Source organism: Leuciscus leuciscus (assembly GCF_965113295.1).
Source record: "Leuciscus leuciscus genome assembly, contig: SUPER_11_unloc_3, whole genome shotgun sequence".
NCBI lineage: Eukaryota > Metazoa > Chordata > Actinopteri > Cypriniformes > Leuciscidae > Leuciscus > Leuciscus leuciscus.
In genome coordinates this window covers 360959-379831 of record NW_028118544.1, presented here as the reverse complement: position 1 = coordinate 379831, position 18873 = coordinate 360959, and the positions used below count along the sequence as shown (strand labels likewise).

The 18873-nt window shown below is 37.6% G+C and overlaps 1 protein-coding gene and 1 long non-coding RNA gene across 2 annotated transcripts in view; one reads left to right on the top strand and one right to left on the bottom strand.

Annotated features, from left to right (window-relative positions):
- The window catches only part of LOC309510152 (NACHT, LRR and PYD domains-containing protein 12-like), a gene marked incomplete at its 3' end in the record, with an annotated part of 757492 nt that overhangs the window by 420849 nt on the left and 317770 nt on the right, over positions 1-18873 (bottom strand). The gene's annotated exons all lie outside the window — the stretch shown is intronic.
- On the top strand, positions 18173-18872 carry LOC309510174. The gene is made up of 3 exons (XR_014210238.1): positions 18173-18206; positions 18344-18420; positions 18528-18872. It is a non-coding gene; the product is annotated as an uncharacterized lncRNA (long non-coding RNA).

Here is an 18873-nt window from a genome sequence, read left to right as displayed (position 1 = left end):
AACTTCTACTATAGTAATGTTATGGGTTATGTTAAGCACTAAATGGTTTAGCTCCCCAGTACTTGAGCGAGCTCTTAACGCATTATAGTCCTTCACGTCTATTGCGATCTCAAAATACCGTCCAGTTAACCAAAATACAATAAAATATATCCAATAAAATATAGATTTTAAAGTTAAATAACCAAAATACTATGTTTGATAGTTATACTTATAATTTTGTTTCTATTACATGCAGTTCTAACTTGAGCTGTACGTTCACACCGCCGCCGACTTGAGCTTCCAAAGTTACCGGAAGTCATTCATTCATTTTCAATGGAAGCTGGCTTCTCTCTTCTCTCAGCTGCAAGGAGCGGCAAATCCATTGGCGTCGCGTTTTGGGCGTCAATCAGAAAGTTGAAAGTAGCTCAACTTTATGGTAATGAGCTATGACGCGGTTCAGCGGCAAGCAGCGGCAAAACGCCAGAAACCAATCAGAATATAGACGTCCTTCGCGATGGCTGATTCCGGAGAAACATACGATGTAAACTTTCGTTCCTACCAAAACATTAGTTCCGAGAAAATGGAGGAGAAGTTGATCATTATCGGATTAATTGCACAGTTTAACCATAGAGTGAAAGTTTACCATTTGCATGTGTTTTTTTAGTCCTGTCAGTTTAACAGGGCGCGCTTGACAGGGCATATAAGAACGAGCAGAGAGAGAGAGAGAGAGAGAGCCCCGGACGCGCGCGCGCACTCACTATTAATGATAATAATAATAGCTAATTATTATTTTTTCCCGACCAAATGTGACCAAAACGGTTATAAAAATGCTGTCGTTATAACAAGTGAATTTATTCTTTTCAGATTAAATAATTGTTAGTTTATTTTACAGTTCTTTAAAGTAGGTAATGCAAAACCCTAATAAGAAAAACTGGTAACTCCTTTAGTGTTTTTTATTTGTAAATAGGTGTTCCATCAACACCAGGATGGTGTAAAATTTGACTCCTATAAGGTTGAGAAGATTGTCATTTCCATTTTTTTAAAGTGTTAGGTCAACACCAGAACAGTGTAGAAGTTTAACTCTGCCAGTGTTTGCTACAAAGCTGCACCCAGCTCTGTAACAGTGTTGTTGTTCTCTGCATTGGTGTTAAAATTTTACTCTCTTAGTGTTCATATTGTTACACTGTGTCGGTGTTGCGAGAGGCAACACTTTTGAAAGTGTTGAACTAACACTTTGTGGGTGGTTCCCATATATACACTTTCAAAGTGTTGAAATTAACTCTATTGGTGTTGATTTCCGGATTTCAAATTTATTGTGATCAAATTATGTACTACATATTACAGCATTGTTTCAATACAAGACATACCAATGGACTCACGCACCTTTCTGTCTTCTTTGGGCACCAGATGTTCCTTCCTCACCCGAAACAAAGGACTTATTCGATTAGCTTGCGTTGATATAGGACTGGTCTTCCTTCTCTGCTGTAAAACAAGAAAGTCTCGACTTACTCTATGTGCAATAACTATTGTTCTTGAAACATAAATTAAGACAGTTATAAATAAGTTAATTTACCATACGATTCAGGAGAGAACATTTGATGAGTAAATACTGATTGCAATATTCTAAAAAATAAATAAGCAAACTTAAGAACAATTCAAATTCCCTAACATAGGGGTTTATATAAACTGATATTCTAATATAAGTAAGAAGAATTTAATAGCAGGGACTGTATCAATTTTCTTTAAGGATTTACAAAATAAAGAAAAGTCATTTTTTAATGCATTCACATTTGGAAGAGATTTTGTGAAACGACATTTGTGGATATAGAATTTAACAAACAGTATAATATTATTTATCAAATATTCAACTTTTTTATTTTTCATTAAAAGTCCATATTTGATCCCATTCCAGGAAAAAAAATCAGATCGTGACGTAACTCTTTGATAGCGAGAAAGTTAACCTGCGCATGCGCGGCCCCGCCCACTAAATCCAGCGGGGTGAAGCTGGAGCTCCAGCGAGGGGAGGAGCTGGAGCTCTAGCTCCTCCCATTTGGGGTGAGTATTCCGACACAGTGTAACAATATGAACACTAAGAGAGTAAAATTTTAACACCAATGCAGAGAACAACAACACTGTTACAGAGCTGGGTGCAGCTTTGTAGCAAACACTGGCAGAGTTAAACTTCTACACTGTTCTGGTGTTGACCTAACACTTTAAAAAAATGGAAATGACAATCTTCTCAACCTATTGTTCTCCAAAACGGTTATAAAAATGCTGTCGTTATAACATTTCATGGTGTGACACAGACTTCAGAGCGGCCAAAGCGTCAACAAGCTTCCCCGTACTTTTTGACAAGCGTCCTTGACAGGGCGGCCAGAGCTTCTTTGCAGCTCAAGTCGGCGGCGGTGTGAACGTACAGTTAGCTCTCCAGTTAGAATATTGGCTTCTTACTGACCCTTTAAAGGGATACTCCACCGAAAAATGAAAATTCTGGCATCATATACTCACCCTCATGTTGTTTCAAACCTGTATGAATTTCTTTCTTTTGCTGAACAGAAAGGAAGATATCTAGAAGAATGTCAGTAACCAGACAGTTTTAGATACCATTGACTTCCATAGTATATATTTTTCCAACTATGGAAGTCAATGGTATCTAAAACTGTCTGGTTACTCACATTCTTCTAGATATCTTCCTTTCTGTTCAGCAAAAGAAAGAAATTCATACAGGTTTGAAACAACATGAGGGTGAGTATATGATGACAGAATTTTCATTTTTCGGTGGAGTATCCCTTTAAGAAAGACAGAACTCACTCTTGCACTCACACTTACAATCTCTCTCTCACACACACACACACACACACTCTCAGATATGTGGTTTATGAGGACTCTCCATAGGCGTAATGGTTTTTCTAATGTACAAACTGTATAATCTATCCCCCTACACTAACCCTACCCCTAAACCTACCAATCACAGATTTAGTATGTTTTTTAAGCCGTTTGGTTTAGAAGGACACATATGTCCTCATAAACCATGTTTACGTTGTAATACCCATGTCATTATACACATTTGTGTCCTCAAACCATATACAAGAACACACACGTCACACACACACACACACACACACACACACACACACACACACACACACACACACACACACTAACAATATGCTCTGACAGGAGGAGGACAGAGTAAAGGTACACAGGACCTACAATTCCCACACTTTTATTAGCCCCGGGTCTAGCCGGACAGCCTGTGTGTGGGTGTGTGTGTGTGTGTGTGTGGTGTGGTCATTGAAAATGTGTTCAGATATATATTCTTCACAGAAAATGAGCCAAGGCCAATGAGTCTGAGTTTGAAAAAATAATGAATCGTATAATTTTTCTCTTGATAAAAAATGAAACCGGGTCCTACAGACCCGAACACCATACAAGGGTTAAAACGACACTAACGAGACGCTTAACAACACAGCGTACAAAACAAACATTTTATATAGATATCATATTCTAATTAAATGAATACTTACAATCACAGAAATAATGTCCTTGGCGATGGTCAATTTGCTGCCGCCGCAACTGCTGCTCGTGTCCGAAAGCTGAATCATACGTGTAACAGCTGTTCTAAATAAGCTACATCTGATTGGTTAATAATAATCCTATTTCAGTATCTTGCCGCACTATTGGCTCGACTGATATAGTAGGCAACCGCGTTTGCCTGCATATTTACGGGTCGTGCAATATAATTTCGGGGGAACATGTGCAATAAATGGGAGTGGCAACACTTTTCATATCGTTGAGAATAAAACAACCGTCCCAACTTTACAAATCCAGGTTCTCCCTCCATGGGGATCATCCATTTCGAAAAGTAAAGCAGATACGGAACCTCGGCCCACGCGAGATGCAATGCGATTGGTTGCTGGACCAGCCAATGGAATTAATATGTGTAATATTAATATTTAAAATTGCCTAGTCATTAGATTTGTGAATTCTTTTTCTGAAAAACTAAATTATATCATTAATCTTTTAATTATTTTGGCGAAGTTTTATATCCATAAGACAAAAATAACTCAAAAGAAACCCTCCTATATTACCTTTTATAACACTGATCTCACAATATACTTAGAATATCTTTTAAACATGAGATCACAAAACAAAAAGCTTATAAAAACAATACAAATTTTAAAGCTTTTCAAATACATATAACTGCCCTGATATTATAAACTTTCATTTCTGTATTTATTTTATGTTTTATTATTATTATGTACATTTATACTTTAGTTGTTGTTGTTATTCTTTGGTTTATACATTTTGAATTGTATTTACAGTGCCTTGTATTCATTTAGTTTTTTTGTTGCATTGTAGGCTACTTGAAATGTTTGTAATTTAACTAAATAAATAAAAAGCACAATATGTTATGTATACCATACGTAATAAGATATATTTCTAAAATCAATACTTTCAATATTATATATTATATGACGTTACTGTCACAAAAATAGCTTTAATGATTCTGTGTGTTTTTTGTTTGTTTTTTTAAGCAAGTCTGGAGGCTAATGAAATGAAACAAATGAGAATCATTTTCCCATCTAAATACAGTTGATTTTATTGTAATGTGATGAATCAGAAAAATAAACAAATATAACATTCGCTTAGGCTGTTTTTTAAATGGACCAAAACAAAGTGAAACCAACGTAACAATTTGAAGTGACCAGACCACTGACATTGATAATAAATATTATTAAAAAAAATATATAAGATGGCACCACAAGACGACTTTCACTTGCAGAGCAAATTTAGCACGTTTATAGTTAACTCAACTGGGTAGCAATTGTGAACAATTTTAATAGAGAATTCAAAAATAATTTGGATTTCTTCACCACTAATATTAACCGGTTGGATGGTGTATTAGTGATATTGAAAGCTGATTGGCCTTGATATATATGCGGAAAAGGGCCAATTTAATTATTTATTTATATGATGTCCGATTTATTCTCTCTTGTGCCTTTTTGCGCGCATTTTCCACGGGTTTTAATAATAAAACTGGTCTTAAAGAAAGAAAATCATATTAAAGAAAACGTCAACATTAAGGTTGCAATTATTTAATAAATCAGAGTCGATGTGCGCGTGCATGCGTGGTTCGAATTTTAGTTGCTATGTAGGTTATGAATTCTGACTGCATATATATTTACACTCGAACCGGTCGCTGTCTGGGCGTGCGTGCATGTTATGATTCGAATGTTAGTTGCTATGGCGACGCGTTTTATGAATTCTGCGATCTGCATGTATCTCTCTGCTCAACGATCGACCGCTGTCTGTTGGTTGAGAGACGAGGCGAATTAACAGACTGACTTTTGCGGAGAATTTTCTGGCCGAAACTTGCAAATTTGAAGCTTTTCTGGATTGCTGAGAGGAGACCTATATTCTTGAAGGACATCGGAGGATATATACTTTTTGAAAGCGTCATATAATTTCTTATAATACTTTTATTTGATAGTTCTTTTCTTATTTTAGAAGTAACGTTAACGTTAGTTTGTTTGATATTTTTTTCAGGGGAGTAACGTTAACGCTATTTCTGAGGAGATTTGTATTGTATTGTATTGTGTTTTGTACGTTACTGATTTTCTTGCAGGTTGGCGAATGGCGATGGCTCGTAGCACTAATCGCATGATGGGTGGAAGAGGAAGTGAGTGCTTTAATTTTGTATAATTTTTTTATGGTGTGTTGTACAATGACTGACTGATCCCATTTGATCCCATTTATTTGATTCATTGCATGTGAAATAAACTTGAATTGAATTTGAGCAACTTAACTGAAGTAAAAATCTGTAATTGACCACAGACATTGATTATTGATTATGATTAAACTAACGTTATGTGATATGTGAAATATTCCATCCTTAGAGCACTCCAGATCCAGGAGAGCTGCTTTCTGGCAGACGGCTGGTCGGGAGGTTTGGAGGCCCGATTCTGATGACCGTGATCAGGATCCGCTGCCCAGAGATGGACAAAGTAAGTTACAGATAACGTTACTTCTGGTCAAATATTACTCAGTTACAAGTAAAAGTTGAAAAGACTGATTTTTACTTGAGTAAAAGTACAGAAGTACTTGTTTTTAAAAGTACTTAAGTATCAAAAGTAAAAAGTAAATGTCAATGCATTGTTTTATTATTGTTTGTAATACTTACAGTACCTTATGCCTCTGAATCTATGCCTGCCTACCTACCCACCCTCATATCAATATATCATTTATTTCTAGAACACAGTTCCTGTTGTGGGATTGAATGTGAGATTGAATAAGTGCTCTCAATAACGTCCACAATAGTTTCGGGCTGTTCCCTCAAATAGTGCCCTATTTCAAGATTTTTGGCTTTTAGGATGAATATGTCAGCCACTGTTATAAGCTAGTGTGCTCCAAAACAATGACAAAATGAGCATTTAAAAGACCAAACCCAACATTGAAAATGAAAGTCAGATTGATGTCAGAATCCAACTACTTTCTACTCAAGGACCTTGACAGAAATGTAACGTTAGTGGAGTAAAAAGTATGATACTTGTCTTTCAAGTGTAGTGAAGTTAAAGTAAAATGTTTCCAGAAAAAATAGTACTCAAGTAAAGTACAGATACTCAAAAAGTGTACTTAAGTACAGTACTCAAATAAATGTACTTTGTTACTGTCCACCTCTGCCGCTGCCAGACCCGACCCAGACACAGAGCCAGGATCGTCCTGGATATTTACCATCTCTGTCTTCTGAGTTTTCTGTTTCTGTGTCCACAGGTCAGGCTCACGGGACGAGGGCGAAGCAGAACCCAGATGTTGGACGTCCGTCCACTTCATCTAACCACTCTCGCAGAGGTCAGAATAGGCTTTTAATAAAGATGTAATCGCTTAGTTTCTATTTCTATTTTCAATGGCTGATTTGTCAACTAAACCAACTAAAGTAACGATAACACTTTATTTTGATGGTCCCTTTTGAACATTCTGTCGACTATACGTAACTTTGCAACTACATGTCGACTAACTCTCATTAGAGCATCAGTAGACTTTCTCCTTAATATGAACTATGATGATATTTTAATCATTGTTTTAACTATGTACGAGGCACTGCGATGCGAGTGCGAGCTGACATCGCGTTTGTCTCTCAGGCTTGCTTTCACTGCGTGATGTGTCAGTGCAGTTATAGATGTCCCCAAATTAGTTTTTGTCTTATATTTATATCATATTATGTTGTTATATTAGAATATCACATGATCAAGAGTGCCGTTTTCCTTTGCACAATTGCAAATGTGCTATTTATGTTATACAACAGTTAAATTAACAATAAAGTTAACATTGTGAGTTACTTTTTGGACGCAATATTGTCAATTTTCACTTTATATCGCCGACGAGAATTTCATAATGAAGCCGTAGTCCAACAGACAGATTTGTTTTTTACTGAAATCCGCGTTTTGAACGAATCATTTTAACGATTCAATGAACAATCACTTGTTTTCTGAATGAATCAGCCATTTGAACCATAGACATCATATAGATAGACGCCCTATCGACCGCTACTGCCTACTGGCGCGGGTGAGCCGTGGGGCCGCCATCTTAGACCGGTCACCCGCTCCACTCAGTGTAACCTGTATGGCAGCAGGTGCAATGAGCTGTCAGCGCATTTAATTAATCATACCTCACTGAATACCGAACTGATTTTCAGGCGGGTTTGTTTGCTGCAAAGGTCATTCATGTAGCTATTATACAGGACACATGGTTCGGCGTATTTTAATATTCATAGTAGGCTTAACAGTAATATAATATTCTGATATAAGATATAAAGTGACCAGACGTCCAAAATCAAAATATGTGATGTAGGATATAAGCTATTTTATAAATCACACACTATAAATATGATAAAGAAGCAGAAACAGATAGTTGCAGTAAAGTAAGATATTTTAATAAGCTGAAGAAACGTGTGTGTTTTACATTTACATTGCTTCCTGATATCACGTGCGCAAACACAAATAACCTATATTTATATATATATAAAACAGTTATGTCCGGTCGAACAATGTATGAATTAACTTAAGATTGGATTGCGGTAAAAGTAAGTTTCGTGCCTCTTACAAGTGCTTTCGAACTTCTTTCTGATCTGAATGGTATGTGGAAAACACTTGAGTTGAGGGAGGGAGAAAACACGCAACTGAATGCCTTTTCAAGCGTCTCAATACTTGAAAAACCACAGGAAACTACTTTTAAACACGAAATTACTTGATTTACAGAGGGTCTATTGGCACGTTTATAAACGTTAACGTTACCTGAGGTAATTTTCCTGGACCTTTTTACAGAAGGTAAAAGTCGCCGTAATCTTTACTGACATTGTCCGAAATGATTACTGAGATGGCACATTCGGACGGGACTAAAATAACCGAGAAGCTCTTGTAATTATTACTTTACCCCACCTCTCCATGTCAGGTGAACACCGGCTGGTGCAGTAAACATTGCCTAGCTAACGTTAGCTGGCTACGATATCAGTACAGTAATATCAAAGATCCTTGCTCCTTCTCAATTATCTGGTAATATTCTATTCACAAAATACAACCAATAGTACGGTAATGTTAAAAGTAATCCCCCGGGCCCTATTTGCGATGGTCCGCCGATTAGAACAGGAAAATACTCCACAGTGCTCTAGCATCTTCACTGCTGCCACGCAACGAAACTAGGAACACGACCGGTTTAAGATGGCGGCCGCATTTCTCAGTGCCCAGCGGCCAATAGGGCATCTAGTCTCTATATAATATCTATGGTTTGAACAAATCGGTTGAATAAATGACTCCAACAACTCGCTTATTAAGACAGTGACTTGCCGCCACCTACTGGTGGTTTTAGTTTCATATTTAAAGTATTCTTTAATTAAAACATTAAAAAACTGTACAGTAAATCATTAAATAATTTTAAAATATCATCTAATTATTATCGACAAAACGTTGAAAATATCGAGACATATTTTTGTCAATATTGCGCACCCCTAATGTACGGTATTCATTTTGATTTCTTCAGGTCTTAAAAAGGTCTTAAAAAGCCTTAAATTTGACTTTAAAAATTGTGCAGGTACCCTGTAATACTCTAATGAGAGTTAGTAGACATGTAGGTGCAATTTTACTTGTAGACAACTGAATGTCTGTTGGGAGGAGCATTTTACTATTAAGATTTGAATAGTAAAATGTAAGTTATATCATTATGTCATTGCTTAATTTGACGTCAGAGATGGGTCTAATAGTTGTTTTCATTAGTTTTTTCTTCATTTCAGAAAAAGCTCCAGAACGTCTTTGCCTCAGGATCTGGAAGGCTACGAAGGGACTTTTCAGCTGCTGTTCCGGTAGTGCTGTGACTGTTGTGGAGCCTTTTATTCCGGAACCATCGTCACCTTCTCCAGATCACTCCGGCGTCAAGCCAAATAATGGTAAATCATTATTTCTCCAACATTAACATCTAACCCTAACGGTCAACTAATACTCTACTAATACTCTAATGAGAGTTAGTAGACATGTGCAGTGTTACTTATAGACCAATTATAGGTTTGTAAACATCCGGGATGCGTGCGCATCGTGGTTGCAGAAAGACCCGTTTAACAGCTGATCCTTACACGGATACGGATAAGAATAATACTAATAGCTCGATTTAAAACATTTTATATTTAATTTTCGTAATGTTCTCCGCATATTTTTTTGACCACTTTTGGTCCCGACATGCGCAGTAGAACCTGCGTGACGCCGTGTGACGTAGGGTGATAATTCCCCTATAGACTTATAGAATGTCTTAAAGGGACCAAAATAAAGTGAAACCAATTTTTTCCAACATTCATCTGACATTTTCGGAACATTCCGAGAACATTCAAAAGTAACGTTCCAATAATGAAAAATTATAAAATAGAATGTTCCTTTAACCAAGATAAAACATTTTTGAAACGTTGAAAAAACTGGATGTTTTGAACGTTCAGGGAACATTTAGAAATAATGTTTTCTTAATTGAGTGGGAATGTTAGCAAAATGTTCTCAATAAGGCATGAGCTCGATGGCTGTCTGACACACACCAGAAACACACGCACAGAAAACCGCTTCACAGACAGCATACGATCCAGAAAAGAATTCAATTTCACCACTTATTTCTCTTGAATTGTCAAAAACATGCAAAATTGTCAAAATGGCTGTCGTGCCGAGTATTACAGAGTCAGTTATGTCATAAATAAGACATTGCTATGCATTTAATAAATGTGTTTAATAAAATATATCTATATTTAGATATGGCCCATATGATCTTTACCATTACAAGAACTGAGCCACATGTGCCAGAGTTGGCCAAATGAAGCCTGGAAATGTATGTTTTCTTTTTAATTAAAGATCAGATAAAATAAGAAAAATAACTTTAGCGTTGAATCGGAATCACCTCGTAATCGTGATAATAGTGAAATAAAATTACTATTAATATTGTGAAATAATATGTTGGGACATTTATGCAGGCATTAAGCAGAAGTCAGGTGGATAGCGTGAACAATTCCCATTACTTTAGATTTGTAACTTTACAGATAAGATTTGAATAGTAAAATGTAAGTTATATCATTATGTCATTGCTTAATTTGACGTCAGAGATGGGTTTAATAGTTGTTTTCATTAGTTTTTTCTTCATTTCAGAAAAAGCTCCAGAACGTATGAAGAAACCTGGTCGTTTCCAGAAGCGCTGGAAGGGTTTTTTCAGCAGCTCAAGAAATGTTGTGGAGCCTTTTATTCCTCCAGCAGATCCTGTTCCTGAACCATCATCGTCACCTGCTTCAGATCACTCCGGCGTCAAGCCAAATAATGGTAAATCATTATTTCTCCATCATTATTTTAAACAGTATTATCTTGTTTTCCACTCAAAATAAGGCTTGTTTTTACAGAATATTAAAATTATTTCCCCCATTATAAAATTATTTTCTCGACCAGCGCTGACATTTTTTAAATAAAACAATGGATCTAGCAACAGACACTCTACTGACTATAAGTAACTTTTCAACTACATGTCAACTTATTCTAACCCTACTAGGGCAGGGATAAACGATTATTTTTAAAACGATTAATCTAGCGATTATTTTTTCGATGCATCGATTAATCTAACGATTCATTTTTCCAGTCCGATTCGATTCGATTATCGATTATCTCCCCAATCCCCATTAATTGACTAATAGCAATTTATACATGTTAATTTACATATCTGAATGAAAAAAACATGAATTCCTTAACATTGCAATATATGTTTATTGCTCTTAAAATTCCAAAATAAAAGACTATACAAGTGCATAGTAATGCATTCTTAGTCAGAGGTAGCATTCAATAAAACCTTAAAGCCTTGAAAACACATAGCTTACTGAAACAAGCTTACTGAACACATAGGGCCTAGCTTACTGAAACAAGCTTACTGAACACATAGGGCCTAGCTTACTGAAAAAAAAGTTCTTCTTTCAGATGAAAATAACAACAACTTGATGTCTAGCATTCAATAAAACCTTAAAGCCTTGAAAACACATAGCTTACTGAAACAAGCTTACTGAACACATAGGGCCTAGCTTACTGAAAAAAAAGTTCTTCTTTCAGATGAAAATAACAACAACTTGATGTCTAGTATTCAATAAAAAAATAAAAAGGTCACCCAAAATACTTGTTTAGAGCAATTGAAAGAATACAGTAACCAATGTAAACTTGAGGGCTTTAAGCTAATACAGAGAGTGCTTTTCCAACAAAAAATAAATATAAATGAACAGTGGGAGCCAGCAGCCTGTCATGGCGTCCTTCCTGAACCAACAGAATTGAACATTTATGTTGAAAACGCATAGTCCTAGCTTACTGAAAAAAGTGCATATTTTAATTCTTCATTCACATAAAAATAACAACAACGTATAGTAATACACTCTGCCACTCACCTTTTTCTTAAAAAATAATAAAAAATACTAATAAAAAAAAGTACTTAACTAGAATTTAATAAATGGAACATTATTGTAAAGTGTTACCGATTTGTTATACACCGATTCAGACGCCTCGTGAGTTCAGTGTTGGACAGATCAGTTGTTTTAACCATTCATTAAAGTGTATCGGTTCAAATGAGTCATTAGTTCGCGAATCGGACGTGTCATTAGTGGACGTGTAGCCTACGGCAAGCGTTGTGTGATTATCCCGGCAGTTTATTTTTTACCACAATTCACACTCCGCGGTAATTCAAGAGAAAAAAATCTCCGAATGCTCCACGTGAAACTTTGGTCTTCCGCCCTTTTTCTATCGTGTCTAATGATTTAGACACGACATGTCTAATGAATATGCACGAGGGAGAGAGAGAGAGCAAGACAGCGCTCGTGTTGTTTGAAGACGGTGAGTGCGCGCGCGCGGCCGGCGCTCTCTCTCGTACTTATATGAGCCCTGTCAAGCGCAGTCAGTCATTCTATTCTACATCACTCATGTTACTTATAGACAACTGAATGTCTGTTGGAGGAGCATCACAATAAAGAGTTTGCAGATATTAAGCAGAGACTTTGTTACACTATTAAGATTTGAATAGTAAAATGTAAGTTATATCATTATGTCATTGCTTAATTTGACGTCAGAGATGGGTCTAATAGTTCTTTTCATTAGTTTTTTCTTCATTTCAGAAAAAGCTCCTGAATGTTCTCTCAAGTTCTTGGAGGATACGAAGGGTGTTTTCAGCAGCTCTTCCAGTGATGCTGTGACTGTTGTGGAGCCTTTTATTCCTGAACCATCGTCACCTGCTTCAGATCACTCCGGCGTCAAGCCAAATAATGGTAAATCATTATTTCTCCATCATTATTTTAAACAGTATTATCTTGTTTTCCACTCAAAATAAGGCTTGTTTTTACAGAATATTAAAATTATTTCCCCCATTATAAAATTATTTTCTCGACCAGCGCTGACATTTTTTAAATTAAACAATGGATCTAGCAACAGACACTCTACTGACTATAAGTCTACTAATACTCTACTAATACTCTAATGAGAGTTAGTAGACATGTGCAGTGTTACTGATAGACTTATAGAATGTCTTAAAGGGACCAAAATAAAGTGAAACCAAAGTAACAATTTGATGTGACCACTGACATTGATAATTGTTTCCACAGATTCCTCTCCGGGCATCACGCCATCCTCAGCTTGGTCCTCACCCTGGTCCTCACCCCCCCCTGAGGCCCATGTCGAGACGGGAAGTAGAGAGTCGTTGAATCTGTGCAGCCGAGGCTCGGACAGCGTCGAGGGGAGCAGGAGTGGCGATGGATCGGAGAGCCCAAGCGAAAAGGGTTTGTCCAGGTCCAACAGCCTCGAAGGGTTTCTGTGTCCTCCGCTGCCGGGTCAAGTTCCTGTCGAGCCAACAGAGACATCAACTGGCCGAACTGCTCAGGGTGCCGTGGAGGCTTCTCCTGTGAACGAGAGCTCAACAGGTGAGACTGAAATAAGGCTTGGCAGTGCAAAGTCTACAGATAGAGATTTAGCTATTTCATGCATAACTGAGTCAAGTTTTTAACACGTCCGATCACATTTACTGTTGCTCGACCAGCACTGATATTTTTCAAATAAAACAATGAATCTAGCAAGCTAATAATTGTCTCATATTTTTCTGTTTGTTTTTCAGTGTCCTTTGAGTCTCTCTATAACGTGGAACAGTTAATTGGATCCGGAGGATTTGGCAGAGTGTTCCTGGGAACACGCAAATTCGATGGCAAAAAGGTAAATCTTACTGAATTGCACAAACATTTTGCTCTTGCATGCATCAAAACACATTTAAAACAATTTACAGATGGTTTAATACTTAATACAAAGCCAGGTGCTTGAAAACTGTTACTGTTATTGAAAGTGTTTTTTTTGTTTTTTTTTTGTGCAGGTTGCCATCAAGCGGATGCTCAAGAGTGCCAATTATCGTTATCTTTATATTGTAAGTTGGCCAAAACCTGAATGTGTATTGAGTTGTTTAAGTGCAGATTACTGTAGTTAATACACCCGTAGGAAGCATTAGGTATAAATGTGATCAACAAATAAGCCTAGAGGCACCAAATAACTTTGAGCTGAAAAGGCTCTTTTGAACGCATCTAAAAAGATCAAAGAATAGTACATTTCAAAATGATGTTTTCTTCAGATTTTTACCCAGCTAACCTTCTGTCTGCTTCTTCTCTCTAGCCTGGGAATCCCAAACCTCTCGTTACAGAAGTGGCGCTGCTGATGATGATGAGGCTAGAACCCATAAGCCCCTTCGTCATACAACTGTACGAGTGGTTTGAACATCCTAAAGAATTCACTCTGGTTATGGAGTATCCGGGGCACTGCGAGAGCTTGTTTGACATAATCTATCGTCAACCTTGGAGTGACTGGTTCTCACGGGTCGTCATGAGACAGGCTGTGCGGGCAGTGCTACACTGCATCCATCATGGTGTTTTCCATAGTGACATTCATCCACAGAATGTCCTGTTTGAGAAAGACACGCTAGATCTCAAGCTGATAGACTTTGGCTGCGGTCAGCTATTTAGTAGTGAAGGCTACGAGATCAACAGATACAGGGGTGAGCATTTTGGGAGTGTGGAAACCTGAAGGTAGTGACTTACAAATTTTTTGATGATGCTTTAAAAAAAAAGCTCAACAATGTGCAAATGTCTTCCTTACAGGAGTTCTGGATTACTGCCCACCTGAAGTCTTTACAGAACCTCGATTCCACGCCGTCCCTGCAAACGTCTGGTCTCTAGGAGTGGTGCTGTACGAGTTGTCGAACACATGTCTTCCTTTTCGTAATAGAACGGAAATCACACAAGCCGAAGTTACATTTCAGAACCCCAACTTATCCAAACGTGAGTGAATAATGATGATAACATGGATAAACACACATAAAGCAAATGAGTTGTACAGAAAGTTAAAGGTTGTAGTGTGTCAGAATTTTTATATATACTGTAGCTCAACGTACACCGAGAGCATCGCTGTTTTCAAAAATGCCAGGTCACATGGTCATGACTAACCAGCTCTCTCCTTATTAAAATGTGTACAGACTGCAGGGATCTGATTGGACAGTGTCTGGCTCGCGATCCAGCTGAACGCCCCAGCTTAGAGCAGATGTTACAACATCCATGGTTTGTTCGTACACTACGCTAGATTGGAGAAGCTGAGGAGATTCACTCGATCAGTTTCAGGTGTGTGGAAGTGTAACAAGCAGAGTAGGATTATTATCTTTTGTCTTAAATTCTGGATTATTTGTAGTGAGATTTTCTAATTTGTGTTCATTGTAATGTTCTTGTTATAGTCAAATCACCTTCATTTATATAGCGCTTGATACTATATAATAATGGTAAATCATTATTTCTCCAACATTATTTTAAAAAGTATTATCTTGTTTTCCACTAAAAAATAAGGCTTGTTTTTACAGAATATTAAAATGATTTCCCCCATTATAATATTATTTTCTCGACCAGCGCTGACATTTTTTAAATAAAACAATGGATCTAGCAACAGACACTCTACTGACTATAAGTAACTTTTCAACTACATGTCAACTTATTCTAACCCTCTACTAATACACTACTAATACTCTAATGAGAGTTAGTAGACATGTAGGTGCAATGTTTCTTATAGACTTATAGAATGTCTTAAAGGGACCAAAATAAAGTGAAACCAAAGTAACAATTTGATGTGACCACTGACATTGATAATTAATATAATAAAAATAAAAAAATAATAAAAACAGTTTTTGATATCTGAAATGTTCCATCCTCAGGCTGCTCCAGATCCTGGAGAACTGTTTCCATAGATTCCTCTCCGGGCATCACGCCATCCTCAGCTTGGTCCTCACCCTGGTCCTCACCCCCCCCTGAGGCCCATGTCGAGAGAGGAAGTAGAGAGTCGTTCAATCTGTGCAGCCGAGGCTCGGACAGCGTCGAGGGGAGCTGGAGTGGCGATGGATGGGAGAGCCCAAGCGAAAAGAGTTTGTCCAGGTCCAACAGCCTCGAAGGGTTTCTGTGTCCTTCGCTGCCGGGTCAAGTTCCTGTCGAGCCAACAGAGACATCAACTGGCCGAACTGCTCAGGGTGCCGTGGAGGCTTCTCCTGTGAACGAGAGCTCAACAGGTGAGACTGAAATAAGGCTTGGCAGTGCAAAGTCTACAGATAGAGATTTAGCTATTTCATGCATAACTGAGTCAAGTTTTTAACACGTCCGATCACATTTACTGTTGCTCGTCCAGCACTGATATTTTAAAAATAAAACAATGGATCTAGCAAGCTAATAATTGTCTCACATTTTTCTGTTTGTTTTTCAGAGTCCTTTGAGTCTCTCTATAACGTGGAACAGTTAATTGGATCCGGAGTATTTGGCAGGGTTTTCCTGGGAACACGCAAATTTGATGGCAAAAAGGTAAATCTTACTGAATTGTACAAACATTTTGCTCTTGCATGCATCAAAACACATTTAAAACAATTTACAGATGGTTTAATACTTAATACAAGGCCAGGTGTATTGATTGATACGCAAGATTGACAATGATCGTTATCTTTATATTGTAAGTTGGCCAAAACCTGAATGTGTATTGAGTTGTTTAAGTGCAGATTACTTTAGTTAATACACCCGTAGGAAGCATTAGGTATAAATGTGATCAACAAATAAGCCTAGAGGCACCAAATAATACTCACTAATAAATAATAAATAAAACACCTAATACTCTACTAATACTCTAATGAGAGTTAGTAGACATGTGCAGTGTTACTTATAGACTTATAGAATGTCTTAAAGGGACCAAAATAAAGTGAAACCAAAGTAACAATTTGATGTGACCACTGACATTGATCATTAATATTATAAAAAAAAAATAAAACAAAAACAGTTTTTGATATCTGAAATGTTCCATCCTCAGGTCGCTCCAGATCCTGGAAAACTGCTTCCACAGATTTTTCTCCGGGCATCACATCCGCCATCGCTGCACTGACGAGAATGTCTCCCAAGCGTTGGGCTGGATGTAATAATCCACATAGCCTCTCTCTATTTACTCCCGAAATCTGAACCGCTGAAGACGAGGTGGATTAAGTTTGTTTTTGAAGAAAATGCTCCCTCAACTCTACCAAAATTCGTTTATGTCTGCTCGAATCATTTTACACCGGACAGCTTTTTGAATGAGGCTCAGTATAAAGCAGGTTTTGCCAAAAAATGGCTCCTGAAGGATGTAGCAGTGCCAACTGTTCGTGATCCAGCTACACATCTAGAAGTATGTATTACGCGTTGGTTTTCCAAATTGCCTTTGAATTTGTCAAGTTCATGATAACATGTTAGACTTATAAAGTTTGTGATAGCATGTGATAGCACCATGAGTCCAGCTATGTTGTTATTTTTTTATCGCGCTGATAGTGGAATCTTTATTTGTTAAGGACAGCACATCAGAACAGAGCAGCCAAACCAGAGATGTTGCTTGCCAGACAGACGCAAAACCGCTGACCAAGTCTGTTGGTACTCAGTCATCAATGAAGACGTTTCATGTTCGCTACAGGAGTTCAGGTATGTTTATGTATTACATGATACTGCTTATACAGAGGACTTATAACTAGTCTTGTTACACAATAAGTGTCACATAACAGTAACACACAACTACTTTGTATATTACAGGTGTCCAGACGACAGATAGAGTTTCAGACATTGACAGTTTGTCACCAGCAGCTGGTTTAATATTTAGGACCTCTACACCTATAAAGTGGCCATCAAAGAGACCTCATGTGGAACTGGAGGAAGAGGATGACGAAGAAACCCTAATGGACACATCATCTGTAGTAGCACCTGAAGAGCAAGATTATACATTTGATCCAGCAGAGACGGACACAACTTTAACGGAGACAGCAGACATGTCGTAAGTTTCAAAACTGTGCATTTGTTTTAGAACAGGGGTGTCAAACTGAGTTCCTTGTTGGCCACAGCACTGCAGAGTTTACCTCTAATCATTATTAAACACACCTGAGGCAGCTAATCAACTCTCTAAGGCTCATTAAAAAAGTTCAAGTATGCCTGTTGATCCTTCTGGAACTGAGTTTAACACCCCTGGTTCAGAATTTTATTATTATTATATTTTGTTACTTTTGTATTTAATATTTGTTAACCAGTACGAGTTTTTGTTTCTTAGTGCTCAAGCAAAATGAGACGCTAGATCGCCTGAGTGAAAGGGAAAGGGTCATCGTTGGAGGTGACATGAGGGCTGACTCACCAGGTACATAGTTGTAAATAAGAAGGATGCATGGATGCTCGGGTATTTTCCGGATCATGAAGCATAACATGCATAGGTAGTATCTAACTGAATTCAATGCACTCGTGGTAATAATGCTTTGTGTAATATTACTTTCAAAGGCCACTCTGCAAAGTTTGGAAGCTATACATTGATGGACCTTCAGACCAACACCGTTGTGGACACACAGCTGGTTCAGGTGGGAGAGAAGAAATATCACTATTTAAAAAAATTACATTTTGAGAAGTTTAAAACTTCTGGTTTGTCTAAGTTGATTGTTTCGTTCCCTATACTTGTCTATTTCAGAGTAACGAAGTGGGAGGAAGCTACCACATGGAAAAAGGATTACAGAGGAGCCTTGCCCTGTTGGAAGCTCGTGGTGTTACTCTGGAGTGCATTGTAACTGACCGCCGAATTACAGGGGGTACTGGGGGGTACTATACCCCCCAATGAAGACCCAGTAGGGGACAGAAATATCAGTTTTGGGGGGGTCAGATAATTTTTCTGATATTGTGAAAAAATATAATTACAGTTACAATACAAGTCAACTCCTATTTTCACTGTAGGAACATTTTAATGTAAAGCGATTTCAGACACCCCTATTGTGGACCGTACCATTTTTAACCACCGTGGCGATAGAGAACGACTTCAA